The sequence below is a fragment of the Mesoplodon densirostris genome, chromosome 14, assembly GCF_025265405.1.
Source record: "Mesoplodon densirostris isolate mMesDen1 chromosome 14, mMesDen1 primary haplotype, whole genome shotgun sequence".
Taxonomy (NCBI): domain Eukaryota; kingdom Metazoa; phylum Chordata; class Mammalia; order Artiodactyla; family Ziphiidae; genus Mesoplodon; species Mesoplodon densirostris.
The window spans coordinates 78,962,012-78,977,878 of NC_082674.1; the positions used below are offsets into that span (position 1 = coordinate 78,962,012).

General features: G+C 39.2%; 1 protein-coding gene across 1 annotated transcript in view; it reads left to right on the top strand.

Annotated features, from left to right (window-relative positions):
- Positions 1-15,867, top strand: part of LOC132501570 (immunoglobulin kappa light chain-like) — an 87,171-nt gene that overhangs the window by 56,749 nt on the left and 14,555 nt on the right. The window lies entirely within an intron of this gene.

Here is a 15,867-nt window from a genome sequence, read left to right on the forward strand (position 1 = left end):
TAAGCAGCTGCTGTGATGGCTGTGCAGTTTTAGCATCTCTACCTCTATTTGGAAATCTTAACGTTCTGAAAAGTAACCCCATGACAAGATTTGCACGCGGATTCCTGGAATTTTTCTTGGACTTAAAGGCACAGCCAGGTTTAGGCACAATTTCTCTGCCAGTGGCATTGGATCAGACTCACATGAGTGGATGCCTTTAAAGATGTACCTGTCCTGGCCAGTGCAATAAGGCAACAATAACAACAACACAGAACAGAACCGGAAAGGAAGAATTAAAACTGTCAAGATGAATGGATTGTGTGCAGAGAAAATTCAAAATAATCTACAGAAAAACTACTGAAATCAATAAGAGAAATAGCCACCCACTGGATTCAAGGTGAATATACAAAAAAAAAAAAAAAAAAAAAAAAAACCAATTTGATTTCTCTATAACTGCAACAAATTATAAAAATTAAAATCACAAAACACACCATCTACAAGAGCATCCAAAGCATCATATATTTAGGAAAAATAACAAAATACACTGTAGACGCCAGAATATTATTCAAAGAAATTGAAAAAAACCTAGTCAAAATCAAAATCTCAACAGGGTTTTTTAAAAATCACACTTGCTGTGCCATTCAATAGAGATGAATAAGACCCAGATAGGTAGGTGGTAGGAGTTGTTCAAGGTCGTCCACCTAGTTGAAGAGCATCACAGATAATTCTAGTAACTCCATTTTAGGACAAATTTCTTTCTCAATAATTCAAAAAAATGGATCATCTTTAAATGTTCAAAACACATCTCAGAACACAAAGCCCCAGGCTTACCAATAGCTCTTTCGGTCTCTACCACTCACATATTCTTGCTGTTCCTTGCCGGAGGTCTCTTCACTCTTGAAACTCTAGACTTTTTTTTTTTTTTTTTTTTTTTTGCCGTACGCGGGCCTCTCACTGTTGTGGCCTCTCCCGTCGCGGAGCACAGGCTCCGGACGCGCAGGCTCAGCGGCCATGGCTCACGGGCCCAGCCGCTCCGCGGCATATGGGATCCTCCCAGACCGGGGCACGAACCCGTGTCCCCTGCATCGGCAGGCGGACTCTCAACCACTGCGCCACCAGGGAGGCCCGAAACTCTAGACTTTTAAGTAACACCTTTATGGCATTATAATTCATATACAATATAGTTCACCAATTTATCTTGTCCAACATGATGGACTTTAGTATAAGAGTTGTGCAATCATCACCGCAGTCAATTTTATATTTTCGAAAAGAAATCCTGTACCCATTACCAGTTACTCCCCATTTCCTCCAGCATCAAATATCCCCAAGTCCTAGGTAACCACTTACTGTCTGTGTCTACGGTGAATATTTCATATAAACAGCTCATGCTGCATGTTGTCTTTTGTGACTGGCTTACTTCACTTACCATAATGTTTGCAAGGTTTATCCATGTTGTAGTTTATTATAGTACTTTATTTCTTATTATGGCCAAATAGTATTTCATTATATGACTATGCCACATTTTGCTTTTCCATTCAACACTTGATGGACATTTGGGTTGTTCCCACTATTTGGTGAATTCAATGCCTCTGCTATGAACATTCTTTTACAAGTTTTTGTGTGGGTATCAGGTAAACAGAATTTGATTAAGGAAAAGAAAGACACTTACCTTACTTTCCTTTCAAACTGACAGTAGCAATTTAATGTCTCACCCTTCATCTTTTTTGCCCTATTATTTAGCTGTAGTTCTCAAGTTTCCACTTTCAAATGCAGCATGTAGTTTTTCTGAAATGTAGATGGATGGTATACAAGGAAAATTATTTTAGGTTCTACCCAGTACCACCAAGTAGACATTAATTCACTTGAGTCAAAAGAAAATTTTAAATTTTTAATGTGAAAAAATCTCAGTGTAAGTAATTATGGTTTAGGGTAACTAATATGTGTGTAAATATTGGAACAGAGAGCTGAGTAATCATGGAAGCAAATGTGCAGTTGGAAACAGCATTACATAGACACCTCTCTGAATCCTGTATTCAACCATGATGTGAAGTAATTATGGTCCTGAGTGTGTAACCCAAAAAGGGGGGCAATGGTTGATGATGTCAGGAGTATTGCCATGGTATCTGTCACCCCAGTTTACTTGGCATCAGAATGGCAGAAGATGGAATACTGAATCCTGCAGAATAATGAAAAGTCTGGGGGCAGAAAAGCAAAGCAAAGGAAGGATGATGATTATTTGCCCAAGAGTTTAGATTTTACTCACAGCCCTTTAGAGAGTAAGGAAAGCTCTGACAATATCACCATGGACAGCTCATGCATGAAGTTTCACAGTCGGCCAGCTAAACACTGCCTGCCCATCCCACCACCACATACCATGTAATTTGCATATTGCTCCCATATATAAGTCCCTCAACATCTCAGAGGCCATATAATGTGTACTGTTCAACTGGTGAGGACACTGACTACAAGTGAACGCCAGGCCAAGGTTATGAGCTCCCAGGCTCACCTCATCTTTCTGCTCCTCTGGATCTCTGGTAAGAGAAATAGTTCCTCTTTTTGCAGCACTTAAGTCCTCTGAATCTTGACCAAAAAATATAGCATTTGTATATGAAATTGGTTTTTTTCATTCTCAACAAACATGATGCTTTTGATTTATCTTTTCTCTTTTCCTCCCTAAACAGAGACCAGAGCAGAAACACCCATCACACAATCTCCAGCATTTGTGTCAGTGACTCCAGGAGACAAAGTCACTGTCACCTGCAAAGCCAGCCAAGACATTGATGTTGATGAGCACTGGTACCAACAGCAACCAGGAAAAGCTCCTAAACTCATTGTGAAACATGTTTCTACTCTCATCTCTGGGGTTCCATCCCGGTTCAGTGGCAGGGGGTATGGAACAGATTTTACCCTGACAGTTGAGGACATGCAGTCTGAAGATGCTGCATGTTATTTCTGTCAACAAGATGATAATAAAATCTCACAGTGATATACTCTGTAACAAAAACCTCCAAATGGCCTCAGTGGAGTGACCTCAGCTGCTACTCAAACTGTTCAGTATATAGAACTAGGCAAGCCACAGGGATTTATAAGGTTCTCCATGTACATGCACACTCACTTCCTTTTTCTATTTGTTTCCATATTTTCTGCTACCTCTAGTGCTATGCCTGACACACTTGATATGGTAGAGACTATTACAGCCTTCAACCACATTGTCCAGCTGTTTCAATGAGCTCACTCTGAAGCAGAGATAAATTCACACGGCCATGTCCCTATCTTTTGTCACATCTTTCATTTCCACCTCCAAGAAGAAACGAAGGCAATGATGGATCCAGCTTAGGTTTCCAATTATAGCAGCAAAAGCAATCTTCTCTCACCCTCTAAACTCATCCACACATTCATTTAGACTTTTCCCTACTGATTTAGTTTTCACCAGCTCCTTTTTAATATTTCCTATGATACAGGGGAAAGCAAGTGATAGCTGTAAGAACTCAACTTACACAAGATGCAGGTCCCCAAAAAACCATAGTCCTTCTTTAGAGTCCTGGAATTTGTCCTTTTACTATTTCCCCTTGGTTGCTCTTGAAATAATGACCACCAGAATGGCACTTAATTAGTACTTTGTTAAGACCTTTGTTCTTCCGTGAAACATTTCATTTCCATAATCCCAAGGTTAAAAGTGTATCCCCTAGGGCTTCCCTGGTGGCGCAGTGGTTGAGAGTCTGCCTGCCAATGCAGGGGACACGGGTTCGTACCCCGGTCCAGGAAGATCCCACATGCCGCGGAGCAGCTGGGCCTGTGAGCCATGGCCGCTGAGGCTGCGTGTCCGGAGCCTGTGCTCTGCAACAAGAGAGGCCACAACAGTGAGAGGCCAGCGTACCACAAAAAAAAACCCAAAAAAAACAAAAACAAAAAACAAAAAAAACCCCTAAAAGCTGGATCTTTGAGAAGATAAACAAAATTGATAAACCATTAGCCAGACTCATCAAGAAAAAAAGGGAGAAGACTCAAATCAATAGAATTAGAAATGAAAAAGGAGAAGTAACAACTGACACTGCAGAAATACAAAGGATCGTGAGAGATTACTACAAGCAACTCTATGCCAATAAAACGGACAACCTGGAAGAAATGGACAAAATCTTAGAAATGCACAACCTTCCGAGACTGAACCAGGAAGAAATAGAAAATATGAACAGACCAATCACAAGCACTGAAATTGAAAGTGTGATTAAAAATCTTCCAACAAACAAAAGCCCAGGATGAGATGGCTTCACAGGCGAATTCTATCAAACATTTAGAGACGACCTAACACATATCCTTCTCAAACTCGTCCAAAATACAGTAGAGGGAGGAACACTCCCAAACTCATTCTATGAGGCCACCATCACCCTGATACCAAAACCAGACAAAGATGTCACAAAGAAAGAAAACTACAGGCCAATATCACTGATGAACACAGATGCAAAAATCCTCAACAAAATATTAGCAAACAGAATCCAACAGCATATTAAAAGGATCACACACCATGATCAAGTGGGGTTTATCCCAGGAACGCAAGGATTCTTCAATATACGCAAATCAATCAATGTGATAAACCATATTAACAAATTGACGGAGAAAAACGATATGATCATCTCATTTGATGCACAGAAAGCTTTCAAAAAAATTCAACACCCATTTATGATAAAAACCCTTCAGAATGTAGGCATAGAGGGAACTTTCCTCAACATAATAAAGGCCATATATGACAAACCCACAGCCAACATCGTCCTCAATGGTGAAAAACTGAAACCATTTCCACTAAGATCAGGAACAAGAAAAGGTTGCCCACTCTCACCACTATTATTCAACATAGTTTTGGAAGTTTTAGCCACAGTCATCAGAGAAGAAAAAGTAATAAAAGGAATCCAAATTGGAAAAGATGAAGTAAAGCTGTCACTGTTTGCAGATGATATGATACTATACATAGAGAATCCTAAAGACGCTACCAGAAAACTACTAGAGCTAATCAATGAATCTGGTAAAGTAGCAGGATACAAAGTTAATGCACAGAAATATCTTGCATTCCTATACACTAATGATGAAAACTCTGAAAGTGAAATTAAGAAAACACTCCCATTTATCATTGCAACAAAAAGAATAAAATATCTAGGAATAAACTTACCTAAGGAGACAAAAGACCTGTATGCAGAAAATTATAAGACACTGATGAAAGAAATTCAAGATGATACAAACAGATGGAGAGATATACCATGTTCTTGGACTGGAAGCATCAACATTGTGAAAATGACTATATTACCCAAAGCAATCTACAGATTCAATGCAATCCCTATCAAACTACCACTGGCATCTTTCACAGAACTAGAACAAAAAAGTTCACAATTTGTATGGAAACACAAAAGACCCCGAATAGCCAAAGCAATCTTGAGAACGAAAAAATGGAGCTGGAGGAATCAGGCTCCCTGACTTCAGACTATACTACAAAGCTACAGTAATCAAGGCAGTATGGTACTGGTACAAAAACAGAAATATAGATCAATGGAACAGGATAGAAAGCCCAGAGATAAACCCATGCACATATGGTCACCTTATCTTTGATAAAGGAGGCAAGAATATATAGTGGAGAAAAGACAGCCTCTTCAATAAGTGGTGCTGGGAAAAATGGACAGGTACATGTAAAAGTATGAAATTAGAACACTCCCTAACACCATATACAAAAATAAACTCAAAATGGATTAAAGACCTAAATATAAGGCCAGACACTATCAAACTTTTAGAGGAAAACATAAGCAGAACACTCTATGACATAAATCACAGCAAGATCCTTTTTGACCCACCTCCTAGAGAAATGGAAATAAAAACAAAAATAAACAAATGGGACCTAATGAAACTTCAAAGCTTTTGCACAGCAAAGGAAACCATAAACAAGACCAAAAGACAACCCTCAGAATGGGAGAAAGTATTTGCAAATGAAGCAACTGAGAAAGGATTAATCTCCAAAATTTACAAGCAGCTCAATATCAAAAACACAAAAAACCCAATCCAATAATGGGCAGAAGACCTAAATAGACATTTCTCCAAAGAAGATATACAGATTGCCAACAAACACATGAAAGAATGTTCAACATCATTAATCATTAGAGAAACGCAAATCAAAACTACAATGAGATATCATCTCACACTGGTCAGAATGGCCATCATCAAAAAAATCTAGAAACAATAAATGCTGGACAGGGTGTGGAGAAAAGGGAACCCTCTTGCACTGTCGGTGGGAATGTAAATGGATACAGCCACTATGGAGAACAGTATGGAGGTTCCTTAAAATACTAAAAATAGGGCTTCCCTGGTGGCGCAGTGGTTGGGAGTCCGCCTGCCAATGCAGGGGACACAGCTTCGTGCCCCGGTCCGGGAAGATCCCACATGCCTTGGAGCAGCTGGGCCCGTTAGCCATGGCCGCTGAGCCTGCGTGTCCAGAGCCTGTGCTGTGCAACGGGAGACGCCACAACAGTGAGAGGCCCACATACCGCAAAAAAAAAAAAAAAAAAAATACTAAAAATAGAACTACCATATGACCCAACAATCCCACTACTGGGCATATACCCTGAGAAAACCAGAATTCAAAAAGAGTCATGTACTAAAATGTTCAGCGCAGCTCTATTTACAATAGCCAGGACATGGAAGCAACCTAAGTGTCCATCAACAGATGAATGGATAAAGAAGATGTGGCACATATATACAATGGAATATTACTCAGCCATAAAAGAAACGAAATTTAGTTATTTGTAGTGAGGTGGATGGACCTAGGGTTTGTCATACAGAGTGAAGTAAGTCAGAAAGAGAAAAAAGAAATACCATATACTAACACATATATATGGAATCTAAGAAGAAAAAAAAAGGTCATGAAGAACCTAGGGGCAAGACGGGAATAAAGATGCAGACCTACTAGAGAATGGACTTAAGGATATGGGGAGGGGGAAGGGTAAGCTGTGACAAAGCAAGAGAGTGGCATGGACATATATACACTACCAAACGTAAAATAGATAGCTAGTGGGAAGCAGCCGCATAGCACAGGGAGATCAGCTTGGTTCTTTGTGACCACCTAGAGGAGTGGGATAGGGAAGGTGGGAGGGAGGGAGACGCAAGAGGGAAGAGATATGGGAACATATGTATATATATAACGGATGCACTTTCTTTTAAGCAGAAAGTAACACACCATTGTAAAGCAATTATACTCCAATAAAGATGTTAAAAAAATAACAATGGGTTAATGATAAAATCAAAGAGAAAATCCTAAGAATGGAAAGTAGCTCTTTTACATTGTTTGTCTAATTTTAGACTTCATTACTGCATAAGGATTCTCATATTACAGGATCATTTTTCTGATAACAGAATTGGGGTTCAAAAAGAATAATTTGTCCACAATTACACAGGAAAGTATTCTAACCCAGGTTGGCCTAGTGACAGGTTCTATATTATTTCTATACATCATATTCCACAGCCACTCCTTAGAGCTATTTTATATAACCTAAGTTAACTTAAGTTGAAATACAATGGTATTAGTTGACCAAATATTTCATGATCTATGAAATATAGCCTATATTACAGTCAGAAAATCTCTTAAGATATGCAGCTCTTTCTATAGACTGAACTAAAAGTGGTGGTCATTATTATACAATTTTTAAAAGCAAAGCTCAAAATCATAGTCAAAAGTATGCAAATATGTATATAATACATATATGTTAAATTATAATATACATATATATGTTAAACTACAGATAAGGAGATAAGAGAGATAGAGGTAGAGAAAAAGGAAGAGAGAGATACACACAGAGAGACCAAAATGTTTATATAGGGGTAATAAGTTTACCGGTGTATAAGGGTTTTGTTTTATTTTACTTTTCTATCTAAATTCTCCATAAAACATTCATAAATCTCATATGGTTTTTAAAATAATTTAAGATTGTTCTGTACCTGCTTTTTTTCTCTGCAAATCTTACCATGACTTTTTGACTAAAAACAATAAAATCTGACGTGGCTTGTAATACTGCTTTTGTTACCTTGCAACCTCAGGGGTCCAGGGAAGACTAGGTAGCCATTTACAGCCTTGTTGGCTTATACAGCATTTCCATCTACTGACAGAACTTCATAACTGCACCCTGACTTCAGCATGAGGCGAGTCACAGTCAGCAATGTGGCACTGTTTCTTTTAATTATTTTCATTTTTAATGTTTATAGAAATGGTCAACCTTATACAAAGATATATAAAACACACATACACTGGAGTATTTTGAAGCAAATCCATTAAGAATTTCAGTACACTGCTCACTGATGAGGACCTTTTCCCAAGCAGCCACCATGCCACTATAATACAGAATTAAGAGTAATTCCCTAACATATCTAATAACCAGTTGCTATTCAAAGTCGTTGATTCTCTCTAAATATGTTGTTACAGAAATTTCTCTTCGGTCAATATCCAGGTCCAGATAACTGTATGGTTAAGTTTTACCAAAACCTCAAAAAAAACCCCAAAACAAAAACCCTGTATTTTATGAAAATTGTCCAGGGAATAGTAAAAGAGAGTAAACTACCAGTATTTAGAACTATAAATCATGTGATGAGGCTAGGATAATCTTGAAACCAAAATTAAAGACTGAACATGAAGAAAGAACCCAAACTCATTTATCGTCCTCGATGTAAAACTCGAAGAGAAAATATTAGAAAGCTGTATCTGTTAGAATTTCACTTGGCTGCACACAATTGGAATCTAACCAGGGAATCTTTGTAACATGAGGGAGTGTTCTTTTCTCACAGAACCTGGGGCAGGGGGCTCAGGGACGGCACAGGCTCCTTTCCTTCCTGCCCCTCACCCTAGTTTGTGACCTTCACCCTACTTATCACAAGATGACTTTTCCAGTGTTCCAGGCAGAACCACTTGGACTTTACTGGTGTGGGTGGAGGTGGGGCCACTGTCTTTTCTGTGACATTTGGCTGTCTCTGTGGTTATTGTCTAAAAGTTTTCTGTCTTTCTAGGCTGCTTCTTTCCTAGTCCTTTGGCAAGAAAGAGCCAGCATTTGTTAGGGCTCTTTTTTGTCTAAGCCCATTTGTGTTCCCAAGTTGCTAGTTTCTCCAACACCTGCTCTGTGATATATGAGGCAAAAAAAAAACCTAGGCAGTTTTCTGTCATTTTTCAGGTCCCAAGACCCCTACATGGTCTGCCTTATTCTCTCTACCTGTGTTAATTCCTAGGGTCGCCATAACAAAGTACCAAAAACTGGGTGGCTTTTTAAGCCACAAACTGGGTGACTTTTATAACAGATACTTATTCTCTCACAATTCTGGAGGCTAGAAGCTCCAAATAAGGTGTGGGCAGGGCCATGCTCCCTCTGAAACCCGTCAGGGACAATCTTCCCTTGCCTCTTCCTAGATCCTGGCAGTAGCTGTCAATCTTTAGCATTCCGTGGTTTGCAGCTGCATCACTTCCATTTCTGCCTGTCATCACATGGCATTCTCCCATCTGGGTTTCTGTGAATTTTCTTCTTTTTATAAGAACACCCGTTGTATTGGATTAGGGACCAACCCTTTTCCAGTATAACCTTATCTTAATTTAATTAATTATATCTGCAACAACCTTATTTCCAAATTAAGTCACATTCTAAGGTACTGGGTGTTAGGACTTCAATGTATCTCTTGGGAGATCCACCCCATAACATCACCTTTCAGAGTATTATTTTTTTTAACAAGATGCCTGGGGTTTTTAGCTGTACTTGGTGGGAGGAATAAGGAAAAGTACTTCTTTCTTTTGGGAAGTGGAAGTCACCTTGTATATTTTTTAAATGTTCAAAAACAAAAAATAGCAGCAACAATAAAACAAGGAACCAGTATCAGCTTTAGGTGGAATATTCAATGGTCCAAATATACATCCACAGCTCAATAGTGAAGACAACTGAATATCCAGGGTTTTTAATAAATTTATATGCATAACTACTCATATAGTAAAAGCTGAAGATACCTTATATTTACTAAACACCTATCTTGTTCTTGACAAAAAAGCAAAAACCCATTCCCTACAAAAGGTGACTTAGCAGTTCAGCTGCCAGGTCACTGGAGGGCAAAGTAGAGAGGGTGGCACCCTTGCCCATCCACCCATGACAGGATTCCTGCTCTAGGAACTGAATCATCAGTTCCTTAACAATTAAATATTGTTTGTTAAGAACATTAAGTGTTTTAATAATTAAATGTTGTTGCTGTATGCCTTAAAAGTAACAGGGTGTGGGCCTCCCTGGTGGCGCAGTGGTTGAGAGTCCACCTGCCGATGCAGGGGATACGGGTTCGTGCCCCGGTCTGGGAGGATCCCATATGCCGCGGAGCGGCTGGGCCCGTGAGCCATGGCCGCTGGGCCTGCGCATCCGGAGCCTGTGCTCCGCAACGGGAGAGGCCACAACAGTGAGAGACCCGCATACCGCAAAAAGAAAAAAAAAAAAAAAAAAAAAAAGTAACAGGGTGTCCAGTCGTTTAAATTTCCCAGGTTTCAAGTTGAGGATGTGAACCAGTTAAAATGTAGGGACTCCATAAAACAATCTCATTCTAGCTCCATATAGTTTGTTTTGTTTTGTTTTGTTTTGTTTTGTTGTCTTTTTATGCCAATACCATACTGTGCTGACTACTAAAGCTTTGTATTATAGTTTGAAGTCAGGAAGTATGATGCCTCCAGTTTTATTTTTCTTTCTCAACATTGCTTTCGCTGTTTGGGGGTCTTTGTGTTTCCATACAAATTTTAGGATTGTTTTTAATATTTCTGTGGAAAATGCCATTGAAATTTTGATAGGAATTGTAATGAATTAGTAGATCACTTTGCCAAGACTAGGGGAAGGAGTCAATCTCACAAAAAAACAAAATAATCAGCAGTAATGTTTCTAAGGCTATAATAGTAAAGACCTGTCCAGAAGAAAGAATTTTCTGTATTTGTCATCTCCTTTCTGTTTAATTATTCCATGTAAATCTAAGTTCTACAATCTCTCTCCCCCACCTCAGTCACTGCCCTACTGCTCTGGGAGGTATAAATAGGATGTGGCAGCCCTTGGGATGAAGCCTGCATGGCACTGGGCAGGAGAGACCCTGCACCCATCTAGAGAATATTTGATAAGATATGTGGTTCTCCATGTTCTTCAAGGATCTGTACATCTTTTGCCATACCTCATGTCCTCATGACATTATGTTACTGCTGTCTGCACAACAGTGGACCCCAGCAATACTAGCTTGGAGAAGAAAGGAAGGAAGGGAGGGAGGGAGGGAGAGAGGAGATACTTGTTGATTTATCCATAAAAATTCTAATTTTTCTAATTAAATTATATATCCAAGTAGTTTCAATGTGACATATTCCCAAATACACGTATTTATCAAATTCAGTTTGAAGAGCAATCACTGAGTACTCAGTAGAGAGGCATGATGGCGAATACAGAAGTATTTCAAGCTGTTCAAATATGATTATAAAATTCCATGATGTAAGGCAGCATGTGGGAAGTACAATAAATACCACTTTACCAAAGTGATTGCCTACCTACCTGGAGAGTTTGGGTCGCTCAGGTTTTACCCTCTCCTTAAATAGTCAAAATCTCCTAGGCAGCAATGGAGAACTTCATTATGTGTAAAGCTCGTCATCCACAAAGCCTCCATTCTAGTCTGGAACTCCAGCCCGATTCAGTGGCTGTGACTGTGAGGTCAAACTTCCTTTCATAATCAGTAGTCTTGCAACTCATTACAGGAGCTTTAAGCTGAAGATGGCCTTTGTCAGCCTGTGTCCCTCAGAGACAGCATGGGACAGAAACCCTACCCTCCACTGCCAATTAGAACTTCCCACAAGTGAAAAACAAATTTCCAGTGCATTAAGTCACTCAAGCTTTGGATCGTATCTATTAGAGTAGCTATCATTGCTTTTAGTTAATACACGTATCAGGCTGAAGATTATTCCAATTGGCAGCATTTAGTGGAAATCACAAACTGGTTCTTAGAAGGCAAAGGTTTAGACCCTGACTGTGCTCCTACAACCTCAGTATCATTAAGGGGGCCTTTGTTTCCTCAGTTATAAAAGTCAATAGTTAAGGCTCTTTTCTATATTAACTGTGATGTTTGTACCCTGACTGAGTTCCAGAGCAGCTGTCACGCTGAAGAAAGAAACGTATTTTCATGCTGCACAGACTCATTTTTCATTCTGTCACTGGATTTCAGAAAATGCATTAAAATGTCTCCTCTGACTTAAGGGAAACGGACGGCAACTGTGCAAACAATTTTCCTGGTTTACGAAGGTTTTGCCAAGTGCCTCAGGAAATGTAATGGAAGCACTTTAATTGGGAGGCAAGGCACTGGGTTCTTCCTGCAGCCCAGCTCTTCCCCACTTCTGTGGCCTGGAGTGAATCACTTCCTCTCTTAGGGACCCAATTTTCTCTTGTTTGTAATGCATAGAGCTAGACATGGTTTGTCTCTTCCAGTTCAAACAGTCCGCAGATCTACAAAGACCCTCCAAGATCACGCTAAATCTATACACTATTCAGTCTAACATGGTCCCAGGCTCAGCTGCAGCCCAGACAATCCCAGTTAAGGCACCACCTTCAGAAGCAGTTTTCAGGGCTTCAGAAATTACCGAAAGTGATCACCAGAGTGTGCGCCAGAGCAAGAGAGGAGAAAACAGCAAGTACCATGTGACTGCTGAACAATCCTTGTTCATTTCACTCATTCATTTGGGTAGACATGTATTGGACACCAAGTGTATGCCAGACACTTGTTAATCACGGAGAGTGCAGCGGTGAGTGCGATCCCTCAAGAGATGCCTGTGCAATGCAAGAAATAATGAGGGATGTGAAGAATATTCTTTTTCATGGAAGTGGAAGATATGATATCATATCATAAGATATGATTGACACTTGAGACAAGTGTCAATGATACGTTGTGTGTGGTTATTTTTGCGATCCTGGTTTTTCCCTAGGTTGATGTGTCCCGGTGTATGTGCCTTACATTTGGGTGGACTCCTCCTGGTTTCTGGTATTAATTTCATCAGCTACCCCTTGTCTAGTACTTATCCAAATTCCCAGCCATGCCAATTACAAGATTGACTAAATATTTACCCTTTCTCCTCACTTCACTTTAAAGGGCCATGAAATTTGCAGTTCAAGGAATAGAGATGAGCCTTTCTAATCTGTAAGGGTCCTAGGTTTCATTTGAGGACTGCTCCAGTCCACTTGCAGTATCACAGTCATGCCAACTCAGAGAATAAATGGAAAAGTATTCCATATCTGTGTATCTCCTTGACATAGGAATTATCAGTTTCAAAAAAAAAAGCTTATAAAGAAACTGCTTGAAAACTGTCTTGTATTAGGTTCTTTCGGAGGAGGTAGGTCTTTGACAAACTCCTCAAATTCTTCTAAAATTAGTGTCTATCTCTTCTTGGGCAAATTAGTCCATTTATTTTGGGAGATAAGGAATTGTGCCCTTCATTTAGATGTTCAAAAAAGCAAAAGCCTATCTGGGGGGAGGGGAAATTGGATGAAGGTGGTCAAAAGGTACAAACTTCCAGTTATAAGATAAATAAGTACTAGGGATGTAATGTACAACCTGATAATTAACACTGCTGTGTATTACATATGAAAGCTGTTAAGAGAGTAAACCCTAAATTCTCATCGCAAGGAAAAGGATGTGTTTTCTACTTCTTTAATATTGTCTCTGTAGGAGATGTTGGATATTCACTAAACTTATTGTGATCATCATTCCATGATGTATGTAAGTCAATTCATGATGCTGTATGCCTTAAACGTACACAGTGCTGTACACCAATTATATCTCAATAAAACTGGAAGAAAATATTAAAAATTTAAAAATAAAAATTTATAAAAGCAATGGCCTATGGGGGCTTTAATCTGAATATGGGTAGAAAATGAGAAGAAGAAACATTCTATCAAACCAACCCTGCCTAACCTAGAAACCCTGGACAAGTGGGTTTCTGGAAAATGAAGTAAGAGGACGAGTCAAGCATGAGGTGAGGAGGGGCAGAGAGAAGGCAATGGTACAGGAATCATGACAGCAGTCAGGGAGATCAATAATCTCATTGCAATAAGAATCTGAAACAGGAAGGGACCACACGTTTGAGAAGCTTCTGAGAATCCTTGAAAAGATGCAGCCTTCACCAACATGTCACAGGGAGGCCCGGACAGTTGTATTTGAATAACAGAAAAGGGTGAATTAACTGATTAATGAATAAACAAAATGTGGTATATCCATGCAGTGGGATATTATACATGTTACAGCAGAGATGAACCTTGAAAACATTAGGCTAAGTGAAAGAAGCCAAACACAAAAGACCACATATTATGATTCTACTTTTATGGAACGTTCAGAATGAGAAAATACAGAGAAACAGGAAGTAGATTAGCAGTTGCCAGCAGCTGGGAAGGATGAGAATACTAAGAGGTGATAGAGAAGGAGAATGGGGTTTCTTTTTCGAGGTGATGAAAATATTCCCAAATTATGATGACGGTTGCATTTGTAGTGTGATATGGTGAATATACTAAAAAACACTGAGCTGTGTACTTTAAATGGGTGGATTATATGGCATGTAAGTTATATCTCAATAGTGAGGTTACCCCCAAATCACTACCAAAAAAGGAAATGGAAAAAAATAGTAGTGAGGATGGCCCCAGAAGGCTGGAAGAATGGGGGAAATCCAGGCAGCTTTACTATAATCTCTTTCTCATTTTCAATGTCTATATGTGTTTTTCTCTTTTTCCTTGGTCACACTGTCTAGAAATTTGTCTATTTTATTGATCATTTTCAAATAAATATCTCTTGGTTTTATTCACCAAAATAGCTTTGTTTTTTATGTGCTTCTGTTTTTATTTTTACTAATTATGTCCTTCTACCTTCTTTTGGTTCATCTTGTTCGGTGGCTAGCTTCTTGAGTTTAATGCTTCGTTTATTATGTTTGATCTCTTGGCTGTTTTTCTTTAATAAATTTATTTATTTTATTTTTGGCTGCGTTGGGTTCTCGTTGCTGTGCACAGGCTTTCTCTAGTTACGGCGAGCTGGGGCTACTCTTCGTTGCGGTGCACGTGCTTCTCATTGCGGTGGCTTCTCATTACAGTGGCTTCTCTTGTTGTGGAGCACAGGCTCTAGGCACGCGGGCTTCAGTAGTTGTGGCGTGTGGGCTCAGTAGTTGTGGCTTGCGGGCTCTGCAGTGCAGGCTCAGAAGTTGTGGTGCACGGGTTTAGTTGCTCCGCGGCATGTTAGTTGCTCCGGCATGCTTCCTGGACCAGGGATCAAACCCGTGACCCCTGCATTGGCGGGCAGATTCTTAACCACTGTGCCACCAGGGAAGTCCTCTTGGCTCTTTAATCAGTAAAGAAAACACATTTTCATTTGAGACCCACTTTGATTCCATCCCATGAATTTTAATATGCAGTATCAAATACTAAGAGTATTTAATAAATACTTAATATTTAATAAAATACTGCATTTTAAGAGGCAGTATTCTCACTGTTGTTGACGCTTCAATAATTCGTTGCTCTGTAATTTGATATGTTTCCTTTTTAAGATTTTTAGAGTGGTAATTTTTTAAATTCCAAGTCAGCAATCTGTTAGTTGGCTACTTTATGGCTAAGTTCTAGGTTTATTGTGTTGTGGTAAAGATAATGTGACCAAAATGATTTCTACTTTGGGAAAATGTATAAATGTTTCATTCTCTTTTTGGCCCAGTACACAGCTAAATGTTATAAATATTCCATAGGCATTTGAAAAGATTATGTTTTCAATGTTATATACCCAAGTATCTACTGATATATATATATGTGTGTGTGTGTATTATATATATACACATATATATTAAAATGAATTGAGACATATATCTCT